The 27,602-nt window shown below is 38.9% G+C and overlaps 1 protein-coding gene and 1 pseudogene across 2 annotated transcripts in view; one reads left to right on the top strand and one right to left on the bottom strand.

Moving 5' to 3' along the window:
• Positions 1-27,602, bottom strand: part of Igf2bp3 (insulin like growth factor 2 mRNA binding protein 3) — a 147,888-nt gene that overhangs the window by 98,294 nt on the left and 21,992 nt on the right. The window lies entirely within an intron of this gene.
• On the top strand, positions 19,391-20,198 carry LOC106008927 (heterogeneous nuclear ribonucleoprotein H3 pseudogene; annotated as a pseudogene).

The raw sequence follows: 27,602 nt of genomic DNA, 5'->3' as shown, positions 1-27,602 counted from the left end.
GCCATGGGTTCAAGGCCAGCCTGAATTATATAGCGAGACCCTGTCTCAAAAAACCAAAATCAAACAAAACAGAAGCAAAAATCAACCACACAGTCCAGAGCCCCAACACAAATCCTCTAATACAGTAGATGACTACCTAACATATATGCACACACGCATTTAAGCTTAGGGGCCCCTGAGATCTTATTAACAAGGCAAGTCCCATGTGGGCAAAATTATTTATCGTTTCCAGTGTTCTACACTCCAGTGGTTAGCAGATTGCCTGACTCAAACAGGCAATTAATTACTCAGTCTCTTAATATCATAGCTCTAAGTGTAAATCTAGTGTGATTCTTGTATCATCCCCAGCTCCCAACTCTCCACAGGAACATGTGTGTTAGTGTCTTTAACTAAAACAGAGGTATATTATTTGTCTTTCCAAGTTGAACACTGTTGCCAGTTTCAATCCCCGAACTCTGGGAGGCTGAGGCAGGAAGATCATAAATTCAACCCCAGCGTGGGCAACTTAGCAAAACCCTGTCTAAAAATAAAAATATAAAAAAAACTGTGACCATAGCTCAGTGTGAAGGGCTCAGAATTCAGTACCCTAAAAATTATTTTAAAAGGTTTCACATCTTGGCTGGGGATATAGCTCAATGGTAAAACATGTGTTTAGCAGCTGCAAGACCCTGGGTTCAATGTAATGAAAAACGCATCAACAAAGAAAAGCCCAGGCCCTGACAGATTCACTACTGAACTCTACAAGAAATTTAGAGAAGACTTAATGCCGCTATTTGTCAAACTCTTTAATGAAACTAAAAGGGAAGTAATATTCCCAAACTAATTCCTGGAAGCAAGCATTACCAGGATACCAAAACCAGAGAAGGAGCCAACCAAAAAAGAGAACTACAGGCCAATCTCCTTAATGAGCATAGACATAAAAATCCTCAATAAAATACTAGCAAACAGAATGCACCAAATCATAAAGAAGATCATACACTACGACCAAGGTGGATTCATCCCAAGGATCCAGGGAAGGTTCAACATACACAAATCAATAAATGTAATACACCACATTAACAGAACCAAGGACAATAACCACACGATCCTCTCCAAAAATGCAGAAAACGCATCTGACAAAGTCCAAAACCCATTCATGATAAAAACCCTACAGAAAATTGGAATGAAAGGTCTTTATTTCAATCTGATAAAAGCCATCTATGGCAAACCAACAGCCAACATCATACTAAATGGACAAAAACCAAAAGTTTTCACTCTAAAATTTGGAACAAGATAAGGATGTCTACTGTCACCACTCCTCTTTCATATAGTTCTGGAAACATTAGCCAGAGCAATTAGACAAGAGAAAGAAATAAAAAGAATAAGGATAGGAGGGCCAGGGATTTAGCTCAGTGGTTTCGCTGCCTGCTGTGCAAGTGCAAGAACCTGAGTTCGATCCCCGGTACCAAAAAAAAAAAAAAAAAAAAAAAGAATAAGGATAGGAAAGGAACAAGTTGAATTATCATTCTTGGGGATTACATGATACTCTACATAGAAGACCCCAAACACTCCACCAAAAGACTTCTAGATTTAATAACCAAATTCACCAGCACAGCTGGATACAAAGTCAACACTCAAACATCAGTAGCATTCTTATACACAAACTCACTGAAAGAAAAAATAGAGAAACCACACCTTTCACAATAGCATCTAAAAGAATGAAATACTTAGGAATCAATCTAAGGAAGGAAGTAAAAGAAGTTTACATGGAAAACTACAATACTCTGAAAAAGGAAATGGAAGAGTACATCTGAAAATGAAAAAATAGCCCTTGTTATTGGGTAGAAGTACTAATATAGTGAAAATGGCTATCCTTCCAAAATTGTTATACAGGTTTAATGCAATCCTGATCTAAATACCAATAGCATATCTCACAGAATTAGAGAAAACAATCCTAAAATTCAGTTGAACCAGAAGAGACCTAGAATAGCAAAACCAATTCTGAGCAACAAAGGCAGGGCAGGGGACAACAGAATCCCTGACTTGAAATTATACTACAAAGCTACGTGATATAAACAGCATGGTACTGGTGTACAAAAAAAAAAAAAGGATGAATGGAACAGATTAGAAGATGCAGAAACAACTCCAAACATACTCAGCAACCTTTTCTTTGACTAAGGAGCCAAACACCTTCACTTTTATCTTTAATAAATGTTGTTGGGAAAACTGGCTGTCCATATGCCAAAAATTAAAGGTAGATCCATATTTTTCACCATGCACTAAACTAAAATCAAAGTTGGTCAAAAATCTAAATATTGGGCTGGGTAATTTAGCTTCACAAGCTCAAGGTCCCGAGTTCGATCCCCAGTACCAAAAAAAAAATCTACATAGTAAAACAAATACCAAATCTGCTGGAAGATAGAATAGGTAGAACTCTTAAAGACACAGATCTAAGGTGTAGGCAAAGACTATGAACAAAACCCCGACTGCATAGGAAATATTACAAAGAATCAACAACTGGGATCTCATCTTACTAAAAAGTTTTTGCACAGCAAAAGAAGCCATCAACAGAATGAAGAGAAAACCCACAGAGTGGGAAAAAATTTTGCCAGCTGTTCCTCAGACAAAGACCTAATATCTAGAATATATAAAGAACTCAAGTGCCAGGCGTGGTGGTGTACACCTGTAATCCCAGCACTTGGGAGGCTGAGTCAGAAGGAGTGCCATAAGTTCAAGGCCAGCCTGGGCTACATATGAATTCAAGGTCAGCCTCAACAATGTAGCGAGACCCAGTCTTAAAAAAAAAAACAAAAAACAAAACCTAAAAACACCCAGACCTCCTCCCCAAATGTAGCATGTGTTAGTGGGGCGGGGAGGGGGGGGGACCATTTCTCTACTGTTGGTGGAAGTGTAGTCTGAAGCAACCACTGTGGAAATCAGCGTGGAGAGTCCTCAAAAAACTAAAACTACAGGTTCCATTTGACCCAGCTACTCCTCTTTTTGGTATCTTCCCAAAAGAATTTAAAGCATATCACAGTGATGTACGCACATCCATATTTATAAGCAGCACAATTTATAATAGCTAAATCTTGGAAACAGCCAAATGCCCACCAAAGGATGAATGGATAAAGAAGATGTGGTTTTTATATACAATGGAGTAGACATTTCTAGGTAAATGATTGCACCCTGAGACCATATCCTTAAGTGAAATAAATCGGACACAGGTTTAAATACCGTATTGCTCCTCTGGTGTGGGAAACTGAAAGGTAAAATAAGGACAAAATGTATAACAGAATTGAGAAATAGGAAGGAAAAAGTTCAAATGGAAGGGGGACTAGGGATGGAAGGAAGGGGAAAGGAAAGGAAAAAGGGAAAACAATAAAATAGAAGGAAAAAATGGAAACGAAGCTTTCTGTAAATAAGAGAAGAATGGTTGAAAAGAAGAATCAAGATATATTATGTATGGGTACAAATTCCCTATGATGAATGTGATTATTATGTATATCTAATGTTATTATGTATATCTATAAAAACTCTTCAATGAGGGGCCAGGGATTTAGCTCAGTGGTTCTGCTGCCTGCCTTGCAAGTCCAAGGACCCAAGTTCGATCCCTGGTACCAAAAAAAAAAAAAAGAAGAGAGAGTGTGTGTAAAAACTCTTTAATGAGATTCAAGAAAAAGCAAAACAAAAACCCTGGGTACAATCCCCGCATCACCTAAAGGGAACAAAATTGCATGTAATCTTCTATACAGAAGATCCTTATAGCCCCAAGGATATGGAGAGGAAACGTACTGAAGCCAGGAGTGCGGGCTGGTTGAGTCCAAGGAAGGTTTACTGTGCTGGCCTTCTTACTAATGTTTGCATTTACACACTGTCTTGTCTCTGCCTCTGCTTGTCTCTATCTCTCCCTCTCTCTGTCAGTACTGGGGACTGAATCCAGTGACTGCACTGAATTACATTCACAGCCCTCCCCCTCCCTTCTTCTGAGACAGGCTCCTGATATGTAGTTTAGGCTGGCCTTGAACTCGTGGCAAGCTTCCTGGTGGGACTGTGTAAAGGCCTGCACCACCACACTTGCCCCCCGCACACACACACACAGGGTCTTGCTAAGTTGTCCAAATAAGACGGCAACTTGCAATCCTCCTGCCTCATTCTCCCAAAGCTGGAATTATAGGTGTTTACCACCATGCCCAGCTCCTGCCATCCATCTTTTTTTATTATTAATTTCATTGGTACATTTTAGGTATACAATATAATGACATTCATCATTGGGAATTTGCACCTTTACATACTCTGTCTTGGTTCTTATTTTTTTCCCCATTCCCCTGCCCTCCCTTCAACCCCCCCCCCACCCCCGCCCCGGCCCTCCCTATTTACAAAGACTTTGTCTCCATTCTTTTCATTTTCTCATATTAATTCCATTCCCTTCTTTCCTTTCCCTTACCCCTCCCATTTCCCCTTTCCCTTGTCTCTTTTCTTACTATTTCACATTATCTATTTTACCTTTTAGTCCCTATTTACACCTTCAGTTTCTCACAGCAGATAAACTATTCGGTATTTACATGTGTGTCCTATTTATTTCACTTAAGAGTATCGCCTCAATGTGCATCCATTAGGAATCAACCTAACAAAAGAAATCAAAGACCTCTACTCTGAAAACTATAGCACTCTGAAAAAAGAAATCAAAGATGATATCAGAAAATGGAAAGACATCCCTCGCTCCTGGATAGGAAGAACCAACATAGTGAAAACAGCCCTACTTCCAAATCTGCTATACAGATTCAATGCCATCCCAATTGAAATTCCAGCAGCATGCTTCACAGACCTTGAGAAAGCATCCGTATCTTTTTTTAAAAATAAGGTCTACTTATATTGTCCAGCCTGGTCTCAATCTTCTGAGTGCAACTCTTTCCCCTGCCATCCAAGTAACTGAACTACAGGTGCTGGCTTTCACTGTGTGCACAAACATGCATAATATGCATGCTCAAAATAAAACCTGGGGCCTTTTGCATGCTAAGCACATGCTGTATCACTGAGTCTAACCCCCAGCTACGATATCTTTCTTTTGGAAAACTAAATGTTCCTTCAAGGCAAGGTTATATTTAAAGCTCTCACACTTCCTTAGGATATGTGCAAGGTGGGAGGACACATCACTGTTTGAAAAGTAACAGTTGAACAGTACGGAGAACTACTACAGATGACAATCATGCACTGTACATTTGAAAACGCGGTGGCGGTGAGGGGGTAGCTCTGTGGTACAGAGCTTGCCTAGCACACATGAAGCCCTGAGTTCAATCCCCCGCTGTCCCCACACACAGAGCCAGATAAATATTTAAAGAGATATAGTTAAACCTGATTTAAACATTATACAATGTAAACAGCATGTATCAAAACATCACAGTATATACCATTAATATGTACAATTTTGTTTTATCTATTGGTTAAAAATTAAAGAAAAATAAGTTTAAACAGAGCACAAACTGATCCTTGATCCGTGAATAAAGAATTCTCTAACCTTCATGTAAAATTTTATCTGAAAAATGAGCTCTAAGCAAAAAAAGTCATCATCAATATTTCAACAACTGAACAGTAATGCATGCAACTGGCAATTAATGTTACTATTTAAATAAAAGCCTCATTACACCTGTATGACTAAAAAATGTAGCCCTTTCAAAAGTCTGGCATCGACACAATACAGTAAATTATACATATCTTTTTAGAAAGAGTAGTAGCCAACAAAGAATTTGGATACAAAACCTTTAATATGCTTCAATTATTTCATAATTAATCATTCCCAGATTTTTTCATATTGAAACTAATTTTATAAATACTATTCCATTTTTTCCCCAGCAAGACTCAACATATTTTTAACAATGGTTTTTAAAGCTGTTCTTCTTTAAGCAGGGCATGGTGGCACATGCATGTAACCCCAGCCCTCAGAAAGCTAAGGCAGGAGTTCCAGGCCGGCCTGGGGTACAAAGCAAGACCTTGCCTCATTTTTTAAAAAGCTGTTCATCTTCAACTACCCTGTCCAACAGAGAAGCCACTGGCCCATGTGGATACTGAGTACTTTCAATGTGCCTGGTCCAACTAGAATTGTTCTGTAAACATAAAATATGCCATGGATTTTGAAGATTCAGTTTGTTTGTTTTTTTAAAGTAAAATTTCTCAACGTCTTATTCTGTTTGTGTATTAAATGATTCACATTCAGATTTTTAAAAAATATATTAGGCTCTACTTTTTCTCCAACTACTGACAGAATCACATAGCTTTTTCTTTCTGCTTTAAATGTTTGAAACAATTTATCAGTTAAAATGTATATGAGCCTGCTGTTGTCATATAGGTAGGTTTTCAAGCTAGGAATATACTTTCTTTAATAGGTGTTATTCAAATTTTATATTTCCTCCAGAGTTAGTTTCATTAATTTGTCTTCCAAGGTACTTCTTAGAAGTTGTCCAATTTATTTCTAAAAAGATTTTTGTAATATGCTTTCTATATCCTTTTAAATTCTGTAAAATCTGTGGTAATGTCTTCTAGATCTTGATATTGTAATTTTAAAAATGTATAATTGATATTGTGTAATAGGAAGAAAAGGTCTAAAGGAGTAAGGGAAGTGGGAGGGATAGGGGAAAGGAAAGAAGGGAAAAGAAAAAATATGAGAAAAGGAAAAAAATGGAAACAAAGTCTTTGCAAATAGGGAGGGGTGAAGGGGATGAAAGGAGGGCAGAGGAAGGGGGAAAAAATAAGAACCAAGATACTCATGTAAAGGTACAAGATCCCAATGATGAATGTAACTGTATTTTATACCTAAAATGTACCAGTAAACTTATATATATATATTGGGCTCAGGGGTGGGGATTTAGCTCAGTGGTTCCAGCGCCTGCCTTGAAAGTACAAGGTCCTAAGTTCGACCGCCGGTACCCAAAAAAAAAAACAATTCTAAAAATGAAAAAAAGTGGCTGGGGATTTAGCTCAGTGATTCTGCCACCTGCCTTGCAAGTGCAAAGTCCCAAGTTCAATCCCTGGTACCAAAAAACCCCACAAAACTGAAAAAAGGTTGGGGGCGAAGCTCAGTGTGAAGACCCTGGGTTCCATCTCTAGTATCCGGTGGGAGTGGCACTGGGGAAAGGGTGACCGAACTATTAACGATGTATTTCTATCACAGAAGTGTTTCCACATGGACACTTCTGACTTCCCATTACTGCTAGGTGCAGGGTCCTCTGATGTGTTCTACTTGGGCAAGTTGCAGCTGATCATTATCAAATTATATCACCTTCTCAATTTTACAAACTACAATAATCTCACTACCTGACAGTTTGAAGAAGGTTTCCAAGTAGAGTTATATTGCCCAATGGTTTATATTTCCAATTTTAATGGTATTCCAAATCATGGAAATAAAATAAACTGTTACTGCTCACAAGAGAATCAGTACAAAAAAATCTGTGTCATGCAGCTGATGAAACTAATGCATAAAGAAAAAAATGATAAAAGGTACACAAATTTGATCCAAATATCTCTGCCTGACTTTCCTTGTCTTGGGCACTCTCTTTTCTTCCAAGATATAATTTTACTCAACTTTGTAGATAACTCTTCTCCCTGCAGAAAGCATACTATAAATGTAATGGAACCTTAGCAGTCTCTGATAGCAGCCAATTTTGCCTGTTTACTAAGCTATTTCACCTTCTAATGGGGAGAAATGGGCATGTTTATAACACTACTTAAGAACAGGTTTAAAAAAAAAGCTAAGGTTCACTTAAATGCAACATGCTTTTCTCATCTCTATCAATATTTTCCCATCCTGAACTCCCCCACATTTAATCCATTACTCCCTTAAATAAAATCTTGGTCACTACACATTAAAATATTCTCATTTCTTACTGTCTCACATTTGTCAATTTTTAAAAATCAAAAACAAAAACAAAAAAACAGTTCTGGAAACAATCAAGTCTGTAGACCCCTCATGTCCTGTGAGGACAGAGATGCACAGTAAGAGATACTACACAAGGACATGGTCAGCAAAATCCTGACAGTGGGAATCTGGATTCCCAGACCCTAGGAAGTTTCCAGCACAGACACCTAACAAATAAAAAAAACTTAAATGGAGAACTTATTTAAATCCTAATTCAAATTAAGTTTAGTAAAAGGGTAAATGTAACAATTAGACAAGCAGAGAAAATTGGAATATTTGATACCAATGAATTATCACTGTTTTAAAAACATAATAAAGGTATAGTCTGTGGTTTTTAATGCCCTTATCTTCCACAGGTATACACTGACCCATGTAGGAAGGTAATATGCTTCCTGCCTTGAATCTGTTTCGGATAACTGGGAGAGGTGTGGCACTGCTGCAAAGCAATGAAATGAAACTGGTCACGGGCTGGGGATTACTGAAGCAAACTGACTGGCTTGGAACTCACAGCATTATGTGATTATCTCTACTACCGCACTGTGCCTTTGAAGTTTCCACCTTTCTACTCAAAAATCTACAAGTCACTGTTTTCACAAATGGTAAATTTCATTAAAATCAAGCTTGGGCTTTTTTAGTACCATGAGGAAGAAGTTCAGGAAAGTACCTGATTTAAATTAATATCACTGGTAGTAAAGGAGCTGTAAGTACTTTTCACTCATACGACCTGAGATCACATTACCCTTTCCCACATCCTGCAGAAAACTAGACACTTTTCTAATTATTCCATTAGACAGTTGGCCACCTCCTTCCCTTACCTCAAAAGGACAGTACATTTAGATTCATTTTGCTTTAGTAACTACAGTGGAATTTCAAATGTAGGATATTCACAAAAATCTTGTTGTATAACTTAAAGTACATATATTAATGAAATTATCTGTTCACTTAAAGGGAGTCTTTTATTACGTTAGGACAACAATTCTGCACAATTTGCATTTATGTCAATGCTGATAGCATGGTAGCTCACGCCTGCAATCCTAGTGCTCGGGAGGCAGAGGCAGAGGCAGGAGGATTGCCCCGAGTTCGAGGCCAGCCTGAGCTACATAATGAGCTCAGGGCCAGCCTGAATTACAAAGTGAGACCCTGTCTCAAAAAAAGAAAAGAAAAAAAAAAAAGCGTGGAACGCTGTGTCCTTCAGCAAGCAGGACTAACGGCAACAATGTCCAGGGAGATTAAGCATTTCTAGACTTTTAATATTACAATCATTTAACAAAAATTTAAAACTTCATTACTACTGGGCATGAAAATGCCTACCATAAATGATCACTTATCCAGTGACTCCTAGTCGGTTAAAAAACTATGCTAGGCACTTGAAATACAGTTTCATTGTATCCTATACCAAAGCAGCATTAAAACTCTCACTTGACAGATTAAAAGAGGGATGAAAAAGGAATCAAGATGTGTTACGTACATGTACCAATTCCCCACAAAGAATGTAAGTATTATGTACTACAAATGTACAATTTAAAAAACCCTCTAAAATAATAAAAAATAAATTTTATTAGTTTTTTAAAAAAGCAATTGAAATCCAACTTTAAATTTACAACTCCATTGCCCATGCTACTTCTTTTGTTTCCCCCCTTTGGTTTTTTTGAGACCGGGTCTCGATTTGTAGTTCAGGCTGGCCTTGAACTCAGAGATCCTCCTGCCCCAGCCTCCTGAGTGCTGGAATTACAGGAGTGTACCACCATGCCAGGCTTATAACTTTTTTTAGATAACTGCTATTTGGCTTATGTGTAAGGGGAAAAAAAAATATGTATTAATGAAAGGTATCCAATGTAATCACACCAGTAAGAATCCCAACCTCCCAGAGGAAATACTAGAAATTATCTAATGTACATAATTTTAGAAAGGAAGCCTAAAGAATGGGTCATTTCAAGATAAACAAATCCAGCCTCACCCGCCAGCTGTGATGAAACATAACTAAGACAATAACTGCATCAACTGACAATAAAAGAACCAATGCATCCAATGAAGCTTTAAGATGCTCCCTTTTCTACTGGGAAGTCATTTCTACAGGCTCACGTGCTTGTAACTTGTTAGGCTGGTAAAGTAATCTTCAAAATACAATGTCAGATATTTGTCTTTGTTAAATAAGCTTTATAATAACCTAGTTGTAGTGTTTTGTTTTTTTCTTTAAAACTTCCATCACTATGTCACACACTAAGAAAAGGTTATAGGCTGGGGCTATAGCAGTGGTGGAGGGCCTGCTTATTTTGTGGAGAAGGGAATTACATATTTTCCAATTTTATAAGCACCATGCTAAAACTATTCCTCCTGTGACAACGATCTAGGACATGATACTGTGCTTATAATCAGTGTTATACGCAAAAGCATACTGTGACTTCAACTTTGCAATTGCCCAAAACGTTTAACAAAAGCTCAGAAACGGGGGAGGGGTGGGCACCAAGAACCAAAGGCATAAACGTGACTCTGCTGTACAGTATTTACGATACCATTTGCACCCACAGGACCTCTACCTGGCTTGAGCTTTTACTGTGACAGACAACAAGAGTTTATTTTAAAATGGCCGCTTCCTCTTTGCCAAATGTTCTAATCCTTTGAAAGCTTTACAATTAGAAAAAGGACCATAAACTATATCTATCATTAACAATGTACTTTGGTGGGCTGGGCTTTAGACTTTAACACCTTGTAAAAATGTTGAAATGAGTGTTTTGAACATCTATAAGTTCTAAGAATGTGTTAATCAGCCAAACACTGTAATAACTGCCTAAAGAATGACTTCCAGAAGCAAGGGCAAAAATGTAAGCTATCAGAACAGACTGTCCATGGGGGCGGGAGGGCAGCACACCAGGACTCCGCCACACCCCTAACCACCAGCCATCTGTCCACATAGGTCATTTTTATTTTTACACAGGCTTTACTAGAGCGAAGAGGAAGGTCTAAGCCAAAGCTTTAACTTTATATCCTAATAATTTATGCACTATACATACACACTTAAATTTTATGTACTCTATAGATAATTAAAATTTGAACACATCTTAAATTTAACAATACAATATCAACTACAAGCATTGAAGATTCTAAATCCTTTCTCCACAGATTTATCTGTTGGGTGTCACTTAAATTGTTATTTAACCCTATGTTTAAAATTGTAGGTATGTGAGGACTTGGGAAGTCTTTAAACATATAAAGTGGATAACTAAAAAATTCGCTGCAGAATTCTACAGGTGGAAAAACCAATAGGAAAAAATACTCCTTGGTATATGTTTTCAAGATTCAGGACTGTTAGGAGATTGGGCAAATAACAAAGCAACCTGCCAGATGCAATTTACTTATAGCAAGTCACACATCTCAAAACTTGTAAACATAAGGCAGAAGGACAGAGGATGAGAAACACTTAACACTTAACCTTGACCGCTCCCACCCCTTCTAGAAATTTAGAAATTGCAAATTATCTTATCAGTTTGAAAAATTCAGTCCAGCTGTGTATTTAAAGCTACTTATGAGAATGGTTAAAAATATGTTAATGCTCATATTCATATAAATGTGTTTTTTGCAAATTGATAAAAATTACTGTAAAATGTTTAACTTTTCTCTTTCAAAAATTTAAGTTAATGATTCTGTCTCTCTGTAGTACCTGCACATAGTGGTTGTCATTCACAAAACTAAACAGATAAATTAAAAGAAAATGAAACTGCAAGTTACAGAAGGCAAACTACAGATATCACTAACCTTAAAATGCAACCCTTAAAGAAGCTTTAAGTGGCTAAGAATTAATGTCATTAGTTCAAGGTCAGCAATAGAAAATAATGTTCCATTCTTGTGTTTTCATTTTTTAGAATAACTTAAATATATAATATATAAAAATATATATAATATATAAATATATATATATAATATATATTCAGACTTTACTGAGAGCCTTCTCCAGATCTTAAGAAGTTGTAGTAGTAGTTGTAGTGGGGTTTTTTTGTTTGTTTGTTTGTTTTTGGTACCGGGGATAGAACTTGGGTCCTTGAGTTTGCAAGGCAGACAGCGGAACCACTGAGCTAAATCCCTGGCCCTGTAGTGTTTTGAAATAAATTGAATACTTAAAAACTTTTCAGTTAAAGTACACTGATGTTATTTTACCAAAATACCCATCTAGTCCTTTGATAAATCCAGGTTTAGGATGGCAATATGTAAACCAAATTAAAGTTTACCAAAGGGCCAGGGGATTTAGCTCAGTGGCACCATGCCTGCTTCGCAAGCACAAGGTCTTGAGTTCGATCCCCAGTACCAAAAGAAACCCTAAAAATTCATTTTGAGGGCTGGGGATTTAGCTCAGTGGTTCCGCCGCCTGCCTCGCAAGCACAAGGTCCTGAGTTCAATCCTCGTTACCAAAAAAAAAAATTTATTTTGAAAAAGGGACACTTTAATAAGCTTATATTTTTACTTTGGGTCATGTTAATTTTGTGTACCAATCAGACTGATACAGTATAAATGGTGATCTTAAAAATGAACTTAAATGTTTAAAGTTAAAGACAACTACCTTAGATATATTATGTAGCATGAAATTATCGGGTGTTTACATATTCAAGACCTATTAGTTTAAACAAGTTGGTAAGCTCAGAATTACACCAATGTACACTAAAGATTTTGGACTTCTATCCAGAATGAAGACAGCACTACTGCACTTGTTGGTTTAAAATTCATTACTGCAGGGCCAGGGATTTAGCACAGTGGTTCCACCACCTGCCTCGAAAGCTAAGGACCCAAGTTCGATCCCCAGTACCAAAAAACAAAAAACAAAACAAAAAAATTCATTACTGTACATGTCACTTTGAAAATAAAGTATGTTGCTAACAGTTAAACATTGAAAATAATTTCTTTGAAGATCATGAACTATTTCCTTGAACTTTATAAATCAAATCTCAGTATTTTCCAGCTGATCGATAGTTCTGAAAAATTCACAAATTTTTCTGTAACAACGCTAATTTTAAGGTCGGCATGGTGGCTCACATTTGTAACCTCAGCGCTCAGGAGACCGACAAGAAGACTGCTGCCAGCCTGGGCTCCACAGTGAGTTCAAGGCCACCTTGAACTACAAAGTGAGACCCTATCTCAAAAAACATTAATTTTAAATCAGCACCTTACAATCCCAGCACTGAGATAAGCTGAGGCAAGAGGACTGCAAGTCTGAACCCCACTTGGGCAAGACACTGTCTCAAAAATAAAAATAGAAAAGGGATTGGGAATGTAGCTTAATGGAAGAGCATCCTGGGTTCAATTCCCAGTACCACCAAAATATAATTAATTAATTTAAAAAGTGTTTAAAAGAAAGTTTAAAACACAATTTTCTTTAGAGCACTAAGCAGTTCCAGTTGATACAAGGTGCTATTTAAAAGGACTCCTCTGTGGTTTCCAGAGGCTTGGTGGCAAGAAAGGGAGCTATTCTTTTTCTGGGGAGAGGAGGAGTTAAATACTACACAACACATTTCTTCTTTCCATCATAACTTATAATGAAGTAAACCATGTGCTGGAGCTTTCTGAAGATCAGAATCTGTAACAAATCCTAATAACAAAACCTAAGATATTACAAAATTAAGGAAAAGATCTTTGAACAGTTTATAATGTATTATTGGTATACATATGGGTAAATGTACTTTCCTCCTAAAGTGGGATTCACTACCTTAATAGTATTGAACATTCTATTTTCCCCATCCTACTTTCCAAAGTGCCTTTAAAGTGGCTTTTTAAAACTTGCAAAGAGTAGGCTGGGGATTTAGCTCAGTGGTTCTGCCCCCTGACTCTCAAGCAAAAGGACCCCAGTTCAATCCCTGATACCAAAAAAAAAAAAAAAAACTTGCAAAGACTATAATGCATACAGCTCAGCAGTATTTTTTCTAAAAAGTATACATTCATAGATGCTTATATCTAAATCTTTCCCAAAAGAACACAAGAAACTGCACAGTGCCTGCACTTGGAAGGCAAAAAGGTAATTTTAACCACTTTTATGTTTTAAATTTTGCCATAGATACTATATATTTTTTAAGTCTTCCAACCTTTTTAATTACCATACAAAAAACTAGTTTCACTTACTTCCTGTGAATGTTTTGTATATAGCATAACTCAAGAAAATAGTTTGCGATTCCATCCGCTTCCATAAGTACACCATTAACCAAGATCCAAGAGGGGCTGGGGATTTAGCTCAGTGGTTTGGCCGCCTGCTGTGCAAGCGCAAGGACCCAAGTTCAATCCCCAGTACCAAAAAAAACCAAACAAAACAAAACCGAGATCCAAGAGTAAGTAGGAACAATGAAGAAATGTGTGACAATGTTTTCACCAATTTTAGTTATGACATCGGTAGTGCATCAAAATGCAATAGACTAGGAAAAATGCACAATCATGAGTTAAAGTTAGTCTTGTCAGTAAAAATAACCTGCACATGATTAAACTGTAAGTGACATACTCAATATGCAAGTTATTACTGTACTTTCTGTGGTGCACATTATCAAATTCGAGACAATGCACCAGTCGCAAAAAATGACTTGATATCTTACAGATACCCCCAGAAAAGAATCAAATATCCTAGATTTATTGCAGAACAAAATATCCTAGACTTACTGCATTTAGATAGCTAAAGTCTGCAAGAAATTACTCATCTAAAAGGAAGCATAGCCTGGGATTTAGCTCAGTGGTTCCGCCACCTGCCTCGCAAGCACAAGGACCCGAGTTCGATCCCCAGTACCACAAAAAAAAAAAAAAAAGAAAGAAAAGAAAGGAGTGTTAAAAGGAAGCCTAAGCAGCCAGGAATGATGAGGCACACCTGTAAAGAAGATCCAGGAAGCTGAGGCAGGAGGATCACAAGTTCAAGCCCAACCTGACCAACTTAGTGACTCAGTGAGACTCTCTCAAAATAAGATGAAAAAGGTTCTCTTGCAAATGGGAAGGGGATCAAAAGATGGAAGGAGGGAAGAAGGAGAAAAGAATTAAGATGTGATATGCACATGTACTAATTCCCCACAATGAATGTAATCATTACATACTGTAAACATGTACTAAAAAGAAGGTGCTGGGGATGTAGCTGAGTGCCAAGGCCCTAAATTCAATCGCCAGTACAAAAAAAAAAGCATAAGCAAAGGTTTCATCATATGGACAGGAGATTATCATAATCATCTTTCCATCTATGCTGAATCACTGCCTTTGGCATACCACCACCATGCTAAAATACCTCTTACCTTCAAAATCCTCACTTTGACTGAGCAACAAATGATGATTATAACATGTTATAATCTGTGAATTAAGAATCCAGAAGCCCATATCAATATAAAATATATGAGAAAGAAGGAAAAGCTCTAAAATTGCAACTAATAAGAAGCCACCATTTGACAGCCACTATGCTAATAAGAGTTTCAGACAAGAACCATCAATGGATGCTAAAATGAGTGAAAGTACTCTTAAGAAACAGGTTCTTATTGGTGTGTTTAGAGATTTAGTTTAAAAACAAAACAAAAAGATTGATCAAATCTGTACAATTTATATTGTTCCGGATTTTTTTAAGTTTGTATTAAAAGCATGATATATATAAAAAAAGAAAAAAGAAACAGGTTCTTTACATTCTCAAGGCAACTAACCAGGAGGTTCTTATTGCAAAGGAAAAAACTAGCCACTTTACCCTAGAGAAACCTGGCAGACACTACCTTAAGCAACTGATCAAAATTATCACGCTGTCAGAACAAAATCAACAGCACACTTCTTGATAATGTACACTGAAGATGTCACTTCTAAGGCAGTCCATGAAAAACATAACCTGGGCAGTGGCTGGGGATTTAGCTCAGTGGCCCCACCCCTGCCTCGAAAGCACAAGGTCATGAGTTTGATCCCAGGTAACAACAACAACAAAAAAAACCCATAACCTGGGGGCTGGGGACAGTAACTCACTGTTATACCCTGGGCTTGATCCCCAGCCCTGGGGAAAAAAATCATAGCCTGATTCTTAGAATGGGAGACCTTCTACAATAACTAGTTTACAGCCCTCACAAATATTAAGGACATCACAGGCAGACAAGGACCAAGGGAATGTCCCAGATTAAGAGATCAAAGACATTACATCGAAATGCAGTATGCAATCCTGGATCGGGTCCAGGATCAAAATGGGACATTAGTTGGACAATTGGCAAGGTCTGAATAACATTTGGAGATTAAATGCTGTGGTGTCAATGCTAATTTTCTTTATTTTGATCACATACAGTAGTCAAGTAACAGAATGTCCTTGTTTTTAGGTAACACACAGTAAAGTATTTACAGATAAAGAGCAGTATGTGTGCAACTTACTTTCAAGGGTCCCTGAAAATTTAAGAGCAGTTAAACTTTAACAGGGAAACTAAACGAAGGGTATATGGACAATCTGTACTGTGCTTGCAACTTGCCTGTAAACTGAAAAAGTTTTTTCAAGCCTTCCCTCTACCTGCAAGCCTTCCAAATACCTTCCTATTTCTCTAATGTCTTTATAGCCAAACTCCTTGAAAGCCTAACCATGGTCAGTCTCCATCTATTCATCCTTCCAAAAATGCACAATAGTTTCAAACTGACCATTCCATCAAAACTCCACCTAAGATAGGTGCAGGGAGCCAGTCCCGTAGCTGAGGCTACTTGAGATGCTGAGGCAGGAGGATCTCTTCAGCCCAGGAGTTTGACATCAACCTGGGCAGCAGACTAAAACCACACCTCAAAACACACACACACACACACACACACACACACACACACAAAACTGGGCATGGTGGAACACACACACCTGTAATCCTAGCACTCTGGGAGGCTGAAGCAGGAAAATCACAAATTCAAACCCAGCCTAAGCAACATTTATTTTGAAATTTTAAAAATTTTAAAAGGGGTGGGGGGATGTAGCTTACTATGAAAACCCTGGATTCAATCTCCAATAAAATTAATTAATTAATTTTTTAAAAATAGCACAGCAGGGCCAGGGGTTTGGCTCAGTGGTTCCGCCGGCTGCCTTGCAAGCGCAGGGTCCTGAGTTTGATCCTTGGTACAAGAAAGAAAAGAAAGAGAGAGAAATGAGAGAGAGAGAGAGAGAGAGAGAGAGAGAAAGAAAGAAAGAGAAAGAAAGAAAGAGAGAGAGAAAGAGAGAGAGAAAGAGAGAGCGAGCAAGAGAAAGCAAGCAAGCAAGCACGGTAGCACAATGCCTATAATTACTCTGGAAACCTGAGGCAGAGGATCAGAATTTCAAGTCCAGCCTGGGCAACTTAGCCACTTAGCAAAATTCTGCCCCAAAAAGAACAAGAAAAAGAAAAAAGGCTAGGGCCAGACATGGTGCCACATGCCTATAATTCCAGTACTTAGAAGTTTGAAGCAGGAGGACCACCATGAGTTCCAGGCAAGCCTGGGCTATATATGAAGACCTTGTTTCAAAAAAAAAAACAAACTGAAACTTTGGGGTGTAGTTCATTGCAAAGGCCCTGGATTCAAGCCCCACTACTGGAAAAAAAGAGAAAAGGCCGAGGGTGGAGCTCAGTGGTAGACAGCTTGCCTATAATGTTCAAGGCTCTGAGTTCATCCCCAGCACAGTAAAAGAAAAGACTCCACCTGGGAGGATCACCAGTGGTTCCCTTACCTCAGACTACACTCCTCCCCTGCTCCTACCTACCCACCATGCCATCCTCACATGTCTAAAACACCTCCAACGACTTGGCCAGGCTATACTGTCCAACTCCCAAGGGCAACTGCACTGCTCACAACCCTGCTTGTCATACTTGGTAGAAACCCATCCTTCAGGGACTTGAACCATCAACTGCTGAGGGAGCCTTGGTAGCTTCCTCAGTCCTCACACACAGCCCCTCTCCATACAGGCATTGGCTGTGGCAAAACACTAACCCTCCTGGCAAGCACCACCAGCATGACAACCCGAGCCACCACCGTTTCTAACCTGGGTGAAGTAGTGAGTGCCGCCAACTGGTTTCTCTGATGCCATCCCATACCCCAAGGTTTATTCTTGGTGGAGTTGGCAGAGGGTCCCTTTTAAGGTAATCTGGTCAGAAGTATCCCTTCAGTAAACCCTCCCAGGCCTTCTCGTCTCATCTGAGGGACTCTGCCGGGGCTCCTCTCCCTCCCACTCTGTCCAGCAGCTGCCTGCCTCTCCGAACCCTACTGACACCTCTCCTGCTGCAGCTCCACGCCTGTCACAGCACTAGTCCCAGAGAGCAGCATACGCCCTGAGCGCCACACTCCTGCCGTGCTGTCCCACTTCCCACAGGCCTCTGCTCACCCAGTCCATCATCTTGTCCATGGCTCTGCTCACACAGCACTGCAGTGGAGAGGTTTCTCTGACCATCCCCCAGGAACAGCAGCCAAACCCCATGCCCTGCCACACGTCCCATCCTGCTTTACCTTGTTTTTATTTTTCCCTGTACCTTCTAATACACCTTACCTTACATACTGGCTTTGTCCATTTCTGCTCTCTAGGTCAGTACTGTCCATTAGAAATACAAGGCAGTCTACAGCCACACCACTCTGAATATGCCCGATCTTGTCTGATCTCGAAGCTAGGCAGGGTCATACCTGGTTAGTACTTGGATGGGAGAAATACAAGGCAAACCTCAAATGAAAGCCCCATGGGATACTAAATTTTCCAATAACCACATTCAAGTAAAAAGCTGTTGACATTAAAATAAAAATTACCAGCCAAGTGTGGTGGTGCGTGCCTGCAATCCTAGCACTGGGGAGGGTGAGGCAGCAAGATCACTGTGGATTTGAGGCCAGCCTGAGCTTCACAGTGAGTTCAAGGCCACCCTGAACTACATACCAAGACCCTGTCTCAAAAAAATAAAAAATTACTGTAGAGTATGGTGCTGCATGCCTGTGATCCCAACATTCTGGAAGACTGAAGCAGGAGGATCACAAATTCAAACTCAGCCTGGGCGACTCAGTAACTCACCAAGACCCTGTCTCAAAATAAAAATGAGCTTGGGGCCAGGGATTTAGCTCAGTGGTTCCACTGCCTGCCTCGCAAGCACAAGGACTCGAGTTCAATCCCCAGTACCCCCCCAAAAATAAAAATAAAAATAAAAATAAAAATAAAAATGAGCTAGGGATGTAGATGAGTGTGAAAGTGCTGGTTTCAATCCCTAGTACTGCAGAACAATAAGAAGCAAAAATTGCGGACGCGCTCCCGATGGAAATGGCGCCGGATGGGCCCAGCCTCCCGAGGCCTTGCTTCCTCCGCAGTCTCGACAGGGTTACCAGGGCTGGTGGGACTGCAAGGGACTTCTGGCGCAGATTCCTAAGCATTTAAATCAAACGGTATTGAGATGGATTGGGTTATGAAACATAATGGTCCAAATGACGCTAGTGATAGGACAGTTCAACTTTGTGGATTGCCATTTGGTTACGGCAAAGAGGAAATAGTTCGGTTCTTTCAAGGTATATTGAGATCTTCAGAAGTAGCAGGAACGAAATCAAAGGATTTTATGATCCACCAAGAAGACTGCTGGGACAATGACCAGGACCATATGATAGACCAATAGGAGGATGAGGGGGTTATTAAGGAGCTGGGCATGGAAGTTATGGAGGTTTTGATGACCATGGTGGCTATAATAATTACGGCTATGGAAATGATGGCTTTGATGACAGAATGAGAGATGGGAGAGGTATGGGAGGACATGGCTATGGTGGAGCTGTTCAGGTTTTCATGGAGGTCATTCCGTACATATGAGAGGGTTGCCTTTTCAAGCAACTGAAAACGACATTGCTAATTTCTTTTCACCACTAAATCCAGTAAGAGTTCATATTGATATTGGAGCAAATGGAAGAGCAACAGGAGAAGCAGACGTAGAGTTTGTGACACATGAAGATGCAGTAGCTGCCATGTCTGAAGATAAAAATAACATGCAACATCGATACATTGAACTCTTCTTGAATTCTACTCTCAGAGGCGGCTCTGGAATGGGAGGTTCTGGCATGGGAGGCTATGGCAGAGATGGAATGGATAATCAAGGAAGATATGGATCTGTTGGAAGGATGGGAATGGGTAACAATTACAGTGGAGGAAATGGTACTCCTGATGGCTTGGGTGGCTATGGCGCTGGCGGTGGAGGGAGTGGTGACTACTATGGGCAAGGCGGCCTGAGTGTAGGCGGATGGTGTGGGATGTACTGAAAGCGTGACACCGACACACAAGTCCTAACAACAGCATCTGGTCTACTAGACTTTGTTACAGATTTAATTTCTTTTGTATTTTAAGAACTTTATAATGACTGAAGGAATGTGTTTTCAAAATATCATTTGGTAAAGCAACAGATTGTGATGGAAAAATTTGTTTTCTGTAGGTTTTATTTGTTGCATACTTTGACTTAAAAATAAATTTTCACATTCAAACCACTGATGTTGATACTTTTTATATGTACTAGTTACTCCTAAGATGTGCGCTGCCTTCATAAAATTTGGATTGATGTATTTTACTGTTAGCTCTACAAAAGGAGTGAGGCCTAATATCAGAGGGTTATGGTTCACTTCTACATAAACTGCAGGTCTTAATAAGCAGACATCTGGAATAGAGCTTGAATAATTAGTGTAACTTTTTTTCTTTAATTTCTTCTGGTCAGCACTGTAAATATAAAACCTAAAGATGAGTTTAGGTGGCTTTAGGAGTATACATTCAGCTAATTCTACTTTCTTTTTCAAATGTCATTATCAGGCTCAGTTCTGAAATGTTGATGATCGAGTATGAGTTACCTGGATTTCTGAATATTCATAATTGTGTTACCTAGGGAAGGGAATGTTGGAGGTTTAAATGCTAGGCCTAGATTTTAAAATAAAAGCCCCTCAGCACTTGGGCAAAGCACCAAAAATGTTTCCCAAAAGTGAGAGTCATTAAGTTATCTCAAGATGTCTTAGAGTAAGTTTCTCAATGACATGGAAATTGAGGTATTTATTGTAGAGTATAATTCTCACAGATGTACTTTCAGTTTCTTACCCAGTCAAGTATATGGTTTTTAAATATCTGTATAAGTGACTACATCAAAACAATGTAAGAGACAAATCTACGTTATGTAAGAATCCTGCAGTTGGATTCTGCATCTGGTAACAGCTTGGCATTTTAGTTAAAAAATATTATATGTAGCAAGGAAAAGGTGCTTTTTAATTTTATCACTTTGATCAGTATGGATTTTCTTTTCCAAATTGGCTAATGGATCAAAATGAAACCTGTTAATGTGAATTCATTTATTGAATTTGTTACTTGTTTTGCTAGAAATGTTATGTAATAAATGTCAATGTGGGAGAAAAAAAAAAGAAATAAAAATTATTACTGATTTTTTTTTTTTGGAGACAAGGTCTCGCTAAGTTGCCCACACTGGCCTCAAACTTGCTTTTCTTCTGCCTCAGCTTCCTTAGTAGCTGGGATTACAAGCATGTGCCATGGCACCTGGCCTGAACTGTCTTTGAAATCCAATGCATCTTTTATACTTACACCACATCTCAGTTGGAGCAGCCACATTTCAACTGCCTCAGAGCACCATGTGCCTGGTGGCTGTCAATCAGCCCACTAAGGTCATCTTTCTGATTCACAAGTTTCCTAACAACAGGATTCTTGTCTTCTCATCACTTCAAATAACTGATGAATGAATCACTTAAAAACTGCTATGTTCAACAAAACAGAACTACTTGAAAAAGAAAACAGCAAACCACCCAGTTTTCTCAAACTAGAAAAAAGATATACAGAATGAAAAAAAAAAAAAAAACAACAACAATGAAATACCATGAAAGGTCACCATTCTACTGAAATTTGTTGATTTTGTTTTGTTTTTGGTACCGGGGATTGAACTCGGGTCCTTGTGCTTTCGAGGCAGGCAGCAGAACCACTGAGCTAAATCCCCGGCCCTGAAATTTGTTTTGCAGTACTGGGGGATGTGTTCAGGGCCTTTGCACTGAGCTACCTCCCCAGCCCCTTTTTTATTCTGAAACAAAGTCTCACTAAGTTACTAAGTTGCCCAGGCTGAGCTTGAACCTGCAATCCTCCTGCCTCAGCCTCCAGAGTACTGTGATTACAGGCATGTACCATTATACCTCCAGTTTGCACTGGGAAAATGAGAAAAAAAAATCATCTCTTATTTTCTAAGACTAAGTTACCCAGAGCAAAGAAAGCTGGCTGAGATATGTCAGAGGCTGGACTCCTCAGCTGCTCATCCTTACAAATACAGTGAGCCACCACAAGCTTCCAGCCTCAAAACATGTAAACCATCAAAAGAAACTCTGATGGAACATAACTAATTTCTTTAAGATTTTAGGGTTAACAAAATGTCTCCCATGCTGCTCACTTCTCTAAACATGACCTGGTGTCAACATGTAGGGTTCACTTTCACCAGAGGAACCCGAAGCCTGACTGCGGACACCCAAATGCCCAGGTGCACTTCATTTTGCTCCTATGCCTTCTATGTGCTCCTTATTTTACATACTGTTTCACTTACTTAGATTTTTCCTCTGCGTTCAGAGTTTTTCTCTTGTCTTCCTGTCCCACACCTGTTTTTCACAAACTGACTTGTGTAAAATTCCCTGTCAAAGCTAGCATGCCATGGAATTGTATAAAGTCCTTACTTGCTCTGTTATGATACAAAAACATATTCACAAAGAATATTTGCATAATTTCAAACTACACCTTAGTGGAGTAGCAATTCTCAACATACAGTGTTTGGACCCTGGGGAACCCAGACTTTTAGGAGGTCCAAGAAGTCAAACTACCTTTATAATAACATTAACTTGGCCCTTCTCACTGTAGTGACATTTCTGTTGATGGTGCAAACAATGGTCTGTAAGACTGCTGTCTGTTAGCATGAATTAAAGCAGTGGCACTAAACTGTACTAGTAGTTGCTATTTTCTTCAATGGCATGTGCAGTTTTTTAAAAAAGGTTTTGTTTATACAATGTCCTTGAAGCTGTGAAGATTAGTGTTTTATTAAATCTCAACTCCAGAATACACATCTTTTAAAACACTTGGGGGGAGAAAAGGGAAATGTGCATAAAGCCTGCTGCTACCTCCTGTGGCAGTCTGGGAAAAAGCACTGAGAAGCTGACAAGGAAAGGATGTAGGTCAGGTCAGAGCACTTGCCTAGCATCGAGGCTCAACCCCCAGTGCACAAGCGCACACACACACAAAACAATTAAGACGCACCCCTCACTCCACATCTGCCTGAAGGAACTTCAGATAAACTGTGGTTATTTAAGCTTTCAATGCCTGGAAGACATTTTCTGAGAAAAGAATGAAGTGAGCTTGTCACTTACAAGACAGTTTTTCTGAAAATATTTGTTGCCGAATAACTAAATTTGAGCTTTAAGTAAAAACTAGAATTTGGGAAAACTTTTATCCTCCACTATGAAAGTTGATGGTTCTTCAGTACACATAAAGATCCACTCAAGGGCCAGGGATTTACCTCAGTGGTTCCAGCGCCTGCCTCAAAAGCTCAAGGTCCCGAGTTCCATCCCCAGTACCTGCCCCCCCCCCCGCCAAAAAAAGATCCACTCAAACCACAGTGGAATTTAAAAGAACAATACAAACATGTTCAGATTTCACACTGGAAGCAGATTTCAGATCTCACATTGATTTCAGATTTTACATTGCAAGCAGCATGTAAAAAAAACCCACTCCTGGTCACATTTTGGTACAGATTAATTATCTAAAAAAAAAAAAAAAAAAACTACTGAAGTATCATAATCCTTCCTTTTCTAACTACCTATCTCTGCAAGGCTATATATTTCTCATATACTTCAGTCAAAATGTTAGTATCACAACAAATTGAAATAGTAGCAGTTAGGAGTACTCAGTTCCCAAACAGTGAAGTTTACAAAAATATGAAACAATCTCACTTTTCTGATTTCATACTGCTTTCAGAGCCATTTCACAAAACATATTATTGCATAATACACTTATTGTAGCTATAAATTCACTTAAAGTAACTTAGCATGTGTGAGGCCCTGAGTTCAATCCCCAGTACTGGGGAAAAAATAATTTAATACATTACTCAGTTCATGGCTAATAAAATAATAGATCGATAAATAAAAAGAAAAGTTTTGGGGGATCTTTAAGTATCAAAGTGTTGGAACCAAAAGTTTCAGAACTATTACAATTGAAAATAAAGGTCATATGAGAAAAGAAAAAAATGGAAACAAAATCTATGTAAATAGGGAAGGGTGGAGGTGGGGGAAGGGCACACAGGTAATGGGGAAAAAGTAAGAACCAGGATACATCATATACAGGTACAAGCACCCAATGATAAATGTAAATGTACTGTATACCTAAAATGTACCAATAAAAGAATTTAAGCAAAAAAAAAAAGAAAAGAAAAGAAAAGAAAAGAAAAAGGCCAATGCCAGGCCATGGTGGCACACGCCAGTAATCCCAGCACTTGGGAGGCTGAGGAAGGAGGATCACCACAAGTTAGAGGCCAGCTTGGGTTACATAATGAGACTTTGTCTCAAAAAAACAAAAATATTAAAAAATAAAAAAAAAAAAGGCCAAAGCATCATATTAGCTTCTACCCTGCTCAGATTCCCTTTGCAGAGATAACCACTCTGGTCAGCAACTTTCTAGATCTTTTCCTATGTTGTAATGCAGACATGTGAACATAATAGTTTTTTTTCAAATACTTGTCTTTCTTTTTTTTTTTTTTTGGTACCGGGGATCGAACTCGGGTCCGTTTGCTTGCGCAGCAGGCGGCAATACCACCAAGCATTAAATCCCCGGCCCTCAAATACTTGTCTTTTAAGAACTATTTCATAACTTGCCTTTCAGTTTGCTTTTCTCATGTTAGCTCATAAATTTACATCATTCCTTTTAACTACTACAAAATACACCACAGGATATTTGGTTAGTATAAGGTACTTTTTTTTTTTTTTTTGAGACAGGGTCTCTCTATGTAGCTCCAACTGGCCTTGAACTCACTGTGTAGCCTAGGCTGGCCTCAAACTTGTGGTAATCCTTCTGCCTCAGCCTCCCAAGTGCTGGGATTACAGGCATTCGACACCTCCATTGGCTAAAGTACATCATCTTCTTCTTTCTCCGCCCCCTCCTTTTTCTCTTCCTGCCTTTTTCCCCTTTATTTGATGTGTGAGAGATCAAACCCAAGGCCATGTGTGCATTAAGCATCCACTTTTACCACTAAGCTACATTCACAGCCCTACATTTTCTTTTGGTGGACATCAGGCTATTTCCAATTTTTAACTACTAAACAGTACTGAAAAGGGGGCCAGAGATGTAGCTCAGTGGCACCATGCCTGCCTGGCAGGCACAAGGTTCTGAGTTCTATTCCCAGTACCCCCCAAAAAAAACCTGAAAAAATTTACATCTTTTTGTCATGTATTTCTTTTTCCTCTTCTTCTTTCTGTACTGAGAAATGAACCCAGGGCCTTGTGCATGACTAACAAGTGCTTCACCCTTGAGCTGCATCCCCAGCCCTTTTCATTATTTTTCGTTTTGAGACAGGGTCTCATTAAATTGCCAAGATTGAATGCAAACTTGAAATCCTCCTGACTCAGCAAGTAGTTGAGGATTACAAGCATGAACTACCATGTACAGCTTCTAAGTATCTCCTTATAATAAAATACTACTGTACAAGTGAAATTGCTAGCAGAGAAAAACAGTAAAAATGCCTAAAAGTTATAAAGTATTTAACATTATTTGAAAATATTTTTAACAAAAAAAAAAAAAAAAAAAGGAAAAGAAGGAGGTCTATTGTTCTCTTTAAAAATCTACCTTTTAGGGCCAGGGATTTAGCTCAGTGGTTCTGCTGCCTGCCTCGCAAGCACAAGGACCCAAGTTCGATCCTCCATACCAAAAAAAAAAAAATCTACCTTTTACATCTCAAAACTAAGCAACTCAAAAAGGTTGCAGATAATCAAAATCAAAGCCAGGTTTCCTCTTCGTTTGAGAAGTAGAAATGGTGCTAGTTCCAGATTATCTGCATAACACTGGTTAAAAAGTGGAGCATAATAAATCTAATCAGTGTTTTTTATGGACTCCTACCCAGAGACTTTTTACCAAATTCTCCTTAATGATTTAGAGTCCTGGTACAATAGTCTGGATTAAAACTATGCTTACAGGCTGGGCATGGTGGTGCACACCTGTAATTCTAGCACTTGGGAGGCTGAGGCAGGAGGATCGCTGTGAGGCCAGCCTGGGTTCCATAGTGGTTTCAAGGCCAGCCTGAACTACACAGCGAGACCATTGTCAAAAAATAAAATATAGGGGGCTGGGGATTTAGCTCAGTGGCACCACACATGCCTTGGCGCCGAGCATGCCTCACAAGTACAAGGTCCCAAGTCTGATTCCCAGTACTGCAAAAAAAAATAAATTTTTTAAAAATAAGTAAATAAAATATAAAACTATGCTTACAAACTGCACAGAACCATGATGATTGGGTTTTCTATGACACTTGAAGGGTATTTACATAAAGTCTAAAGTCAACAGCTTGAGCATCCCTTGTATGAAAATTTGAAATCCACAATACTAAAAGATTTGAGCCTTTCTGAATGCCAATGTGACCACTCAAAAAATTGGAGCATTTTAGATTTTCAGATTAGGGACATTCAACCCGTACAGTCTGTGCAAATATTCCAAATTTCAAAAAAAACCTCCAAAATCTGTTTTGTTTTTTGGTACTGGGGGTCAAACTAGGGACCCTGTACTTGCGCAGCAGGCGCCGGAACCACTGAGCTAAGTCCCTGGCCCAAAACTCCAAAATATGAAAATACTTCTGGCCCCAACCATTCAGATTAAGAATTCTCAGGGGCCAGGGATTTAGCTCAGTGGTGCCATCACCTGCCTTGCAAGCCCAAGGTCCTGAGTTTGATCCCTGGTACCAAAAAAAAAGAAGAATTCTCTACCTTTTCTACCAAATGGCATTTATGCCAAGATGTCTGCACCAATTTACTCTTATCTGTATGAGTTCACTTCTCCACACTCTTGCCAACATCAAATATCATTAATCTTTCTTACTTTCCGGCAACCTGACAGGCAGAAAATTCCATTATAATTAGCATTTCCCTAATAATTAGTAAGATTGGGCATCTTTCTATATAAATTGGCTTTTCAGACTCGCCCCTCTGAACTGCCACTTCTTATATCTAAAATTAACAAGAGTTTTCTCTCAGTGTACCAGTTTTTTTAAGTATGATCTCTTTCTTAATACACTTTCAGAATTAAATACATTTTGGGGATTCAAAGACCTATCCATTTAGAAATAAAGTACAAATTCTTAACTTATCCACCATGCATAGGCCACATTCTACAAAAAGATGAAACATGTATTTATACATACATGAGACATATACCATGGGATTGTACAGGAATAGACCTATCCAACCCTTATTCTCCATTGCCATAAGGTGACTTATTTAACTGCCAATGACCCTGTGCAGTAAATTTTATCACTCCCATTTACAGATAACAAAAAAACAAAACAGGGCCTGGGATTTAGCTCAGTGGTTTCGCCGCCTGCTGCGCAAGCACAGGACCTGAGTTCGATCCCTGGTACCAAAAACAAAACAAAACAAAAGATCCTTGGAGAAGCTCAGAGTTTAATCAGCTTACCCAAAGTCACAGAGCTAAGCAAGATCTCCAATGGATGCCACTGGCTTGTCCACTGTGCTCTGCCACTGCTTCTAACTTCACTCTGTTAAAGGTTCATTACATGACTTGGACCTT

The sequence above is a fragment of the Heterocephalus glaber genome, unplaced genomic scaffold, assembly GCF_053883595.1.
Source record: "Heterocephalus glaber isolate CG9 unplaced genomic scaffold, H.glaber_assembly_v1.0 deba00000676, whole genome shotgun sequence".
In the NCBI taxonomy this organism is placed as follows: Eukaryota; Metazoa; Chordata; class Mammalia; order Rodentia; family Bathyergidae; genus Heterocephalus; species Heterocephalus glaber.
The sequence above is the reverse complement of the archived record's forward strand: the minus strand, read 5'-3'. Positions and strand labels throughout refer to the sequence as shown.